The sequence below is a fragment of the Adiantum capillus-veneris genome, chromosome 2 (assembly GCF_014529385.1).
Source record: "Adiantum capillus-veneris isolate H3 chromosome 2, ASM1452938v2, whole genome shotgun sequence".
Lineage (NCBI taxonomy): Eukaryota > Viridiplantae > Streptophyta > Polypodiopsida > Polypodiales > Pteridaceae > Adiantum > Adiantum capillus-veneris.
Genome location: NC_140932.1, coordinates 134,593,644 through 134,598,117, shown reverse-complemented (window position 1 = coordinate 134,598,117; position 4,474 = coordinate 134,593,644). Strand labels below are relative to the sequence as shown.

The 4,474-nt window shown below is 44.9% G+C and overlaps 1 pseudogene; it reads left to right on the top strand.

Annotated features, from left to right (window-relative positions):
- The first annotated feature begins 813 nt into the window (after window positions 1-813).
- LOC147463683 (uncharacterized) lies at window positions 814-3,802 on the top strand (annotated as a pseudogene).
- The last annotated feature ends 672 nt before the right edge of the window (window positions 3,803-4,474 follow it).

The window sequence follows — 4,474 nt, the reverse complement described above, 5'->3', positions numbered from 1 at the left end:
TCTAGCATTTCACAGCGACACTTTCGGTCCAGTATTAGAACCGATGCCGGTGTGAAAAGCAAGATTAACGTACTTTTAAAACTACAAAAAACAATTATTAAAAAAAAGTATACCAACTTAAAACAAAATAGTAAAAGAGCTTATGAAATTAAGCTAAAATTTATACTGTAGTTTTCTTTGTTCCTTATGAGGACTCTTTGCTTGGATACCACTGCAAGTCAGAACTCAGAAGATAAAATTGTGAACAAAATGGGTCCCCTAGGGGCCCTATATATAGGTACCCTGGGAGCTCATTGGGAAACGAAGTGAGACCACCGGGGTTGCTGTCCTTTGGGTTTCTGTTGTATCCCTCTGGGTCTTGGCGGGCAACAAAGGTATCCCGGTGTGCAGATCTCACCGAGCCTCCCGGTCTTCTTCAAGTCACCATGCCAGTTTTTGTGAATGTGAAGACTTGTGAATTGAGAATTTTGTTAATTAGCAGTGTGATCACAAAAAAAACACGTGATCATGTGAATATGAAATATCTGTTAACCAGACCTAATAAAACATGCACAAAGCTGCACATTGTAGCACTAACATATCTAATCAAAACTCAAAAAGAAAACCCAAAAAAGATAGAAATGAATGGCTTCACGAGGCATCATAGAGTGCTCCTCAATCTTGGTGCAGGGCAATCCATGGCACTGACACAAAAAATGTGCACTTCTATTACACGTGTCAGAGGCTGCCATGGTTGCACCACCGTCACCATAGGCATGAGTGCGATCAGTTTTGCTGGCAACGGGGTTTACGCCATCAGCATTGGTTGCTATGATGGCGAGCGCAGTAGTAACTTCAGCTGTCTCAGTTGAAGGAGCTTTGTTGGCAGCTGTGGATTGGGCTGCAGGGTTTCCCTTCACAAGTGCGACGGCACCTCCGTCTGCAGCATGGGAAGGAACAACGATAGTTATTGCAGCAGCAACGTCATCTGCTGGCTTGGAGTTGGGAGCACTGGCCATGAGGAGAGGCTTGAAGAAGTCGCGAGCTAGGCGAGGGATGCAAATTGTGTCCTATGAGCCGATTGGTGCAGGAGGCATGGTGGGGCTTCGTACAGGGCAGCCAAGTTCTTGGGGCTCTGATACCATGTGAGAAGAGGAGAAGGAGTGCACTCAGAGAGAGAGAGAGAGAGAGAGAGAGAGAGAGAGAGAGAGAGAGAGAGAGAGAGAGAAGAACACGCACAGGCATGTGCAAGAGGCAAGGCCTTTGCCAAGGTGATAGGCAAGAAGCCGATTAGGCAATGCGTTGATATTGATTACAAGGTGTGTAATTATATACAGTTGCATGACAGTTACAATAAGTTACGAGGCCGCGAATATGTTGGGATATGCAAGCCGTTGTGCCTACTAGGATGATGACTGTGTGTGATGTGGATTAATTATTCCCACAATAAATCTTGGAGAATAGAAGTCTTGTACATCTATGCAACGTTTCATTTGGCATTTTGTGCACAACGTTTCTTTACTAAGTTGTTTCATTTTTTTTAGATCTTTTAAAGGTAAGATATCTTTGAGGTATGTCTATTTATTGATGATCTTCTTCATGAGTACCTTTTGTTATATGTGTGAGCAGACTTTATATGAACTAATGATTTTCATTTATGTACATTGTTCAACACTGTAGTTGTCATGTTGTTGGAATAATATAGAATTGGAAATTGTTTTTAAAGACATTGGTTTGTATCTCACTTCTATAGAATAGCATCATTTGTGACTTCCTTTTTTTATCTAGTTATACTTTTCTTAGATAAAGCTACGTTGATATGCTAACGGAATACAGAACAAGGATCGCACCATTGCAAGTCTTTTATTAGACAAAGTTACTCAAAATTTGAAGCCAAATTATCTATTGGTATGTGTATAACTTAACCACTTACGGACACTCTATCATCTTTTACGGACACCTTATCACTTTATTTGAGTCATGGATCGGGCTTGTCGGTCCTATAGGTGCGCAGGTGATCGTAGATGAGAAGTGCACCAGTTATCTCATTTTTACATTATCTTTGCTATGACTGACCATTGTGGGCGCCCATGTGTGAATGGGTCAGATTCATATAAAAGGTCCATTTTGACCTAAAATCCTCATTCTGGAGGTGTATGCTAAAGAAATTCTCTTGCTCTACCTCTCCCTTCTTCTCTATCGTGTGCTCACGAGTGTATGTGTGTGTATGTATGCTTGAGAGAGAGAGAGAGAGAGAGAGAGAGAGTGTGATCAAGCATTGCGGTGGCGAGACAGTTGAGCACGACGATGGTAGCTCCCTCTTCTTTGCGGCACGGAATTCTTCACGAGGGCAAGTGTGGAGCGGTGAGTGACACACTGTTGGCCCTTTTGATCTTATCAAGATAGTCTGATTGTGTGCTGCAACCATTCGTGGTTCGCACCACCCAGCATGCCAAGCCCTTGCTGCTCCCAATTGCACTATTGGTGAAGCGGCATGCATTGCTCAACCCTCTTCGTTGACTACGCCCTACCTTCGCGCTGCTGCTACCGGCCTGGACACCTGTCAGCATGCACACATGCATGCCTCCTGCGCAGCTAACCCTGTTGCATTCAATGCCGCAAGCCAAGCATGCCATGAGGGTGCCACCCCTGCGAGCGCCAACCTGGCTGCTAACATTGTCGCCACCATCCCTGCTGAAGTCAACCCAGCAGACGTGAAAAAGGCCGCAGCCCACCAACCTGCTTCTCCTGGTGCTGTGAAGTCAGCGGCAAACAGAGCAGCCACTCAGCAATAGAAGCAGACGACCACCCTGCTGCCACTCTTGAGGTCACCACTACAGCACCAGTTGCTGTAGCAACTTTGCATGCTCATGCCGAATTCCAACCTGCCACAATTCTTGCTGCTACAGAAGACGATTTTATTGGCGCAGGTGTTACTACCCCTGCAGATGCTGTTGCAACCTTTACTGCTTCCGTCAAAAGAGATGGCGCCCATGCTGGTGCACTCCTCAAATCCCCAACCGTGCTGGAAGTGGTCACAAGCGTGCCCACACCTTTCAACTTGGATCTGCTTGATTGCAATGAATCGATTCCCGTTCACTGCGGCAACCAAACCCTTTGCAACTCTTTTGGCATCCAACCCCGCAGGAATGGTGGACCTCCAGGTAGCAGCTCCATAGCACCTTCGACACCCAATTTTACAGCATTCGGCAATCTTAGTTCAGCCCGTGTACCTCATCAGGCCCGATTTGTGCTACCCTCTGTTGTGAGGGCCAAGATCACTCAAGATCCCTGCCATGCTCCGTCCTTATGCCCTTACTGCAAAGGATGCTTTCACAAATGCAGCTCCAACTCAAAACCTTCGAGTGCCATCAACCCTCGCAGGCAGGATGATCCAGAAACAATTGCAACCTTACCACCTTCCTTTTCATTGGCTACTCTAACTCAGCCCTTGCCGAGTGAGCTTCTCCCTCAAACCAATAGTCAGCTCCATGATACAACAAACTTTCCCTCGCCAAGAGTTGTTCCTTCTAACCCCTTTGATCCCGTTGGCCAAGTCTACAAGACCTCCAACTTACACCCTCAGCTGAAGCCCCAACTACACAATGAAAGGATGTTGAAACCTCACCTTGGCTCCCTTGCGGTTCATTCAGCCAATGATAATCTCATGCTTTCACTTCGCTTGGGGGGGCGAATGTGCAATTTACAAGCTCGTGAAATCACTCATGGAGTGGCCCTGAAGAAGCCTTTCAAAGCTCGACCAAAGTAGCAATCGGAGCTGCTAATCTTCTTCATTACGAAGTCGGACCTTGATCCAGGTTGAGACCTCGGAAGTCACACCAAGAATAATTGCATATGCATATTGTATTTTTCCAAAGCATGTAGATCTATCTCATGATCACATCACAGTATGCACACATACATACCTCTGTATGGACGATGTGTCTTACGGGGGCGTGTGGGAATAATTAATCCACATCACCACACAGTCATCATCCTAGTAGGCACAATGGCTTGCATATCCCAACATATCACGCGGCCTCGTAACTTATTGTAACTTGCATGCAACTATATATAATTACACACCTCATAATCAATATTAACGCATTGCCTAATCGGTTTCTTGCCTATCGCCTTGGCTAACGCCTTGCCTCTTGCACACGCCTCTGCGTGTTCTTCTCTCTCTCTCTCTCTCTCTCTCTCTCTCTCTCTCTCTCTCTCTCTCTCTCTCTGAGTGCGCTCCTTCTCCTCTTCTCACATTTACTACCTTAAATCATCTACAAAACCAGTTAATAGAAGAATCATAAGAAAAGAAAGTTACTATCCTATGATTTGCTCAAGTCATAAAAGAAAAATTGATAATATAATAGGCAATATAGTTCAAATTAGTACCTTCCAAACCATGCATAGTCCTTTTCAATTTTCAGTTCTAAAAAACTATAATATCCATAGCCTAACAATCTTCTTCAAACGAGGAAATGATAGTTTCTTGTTT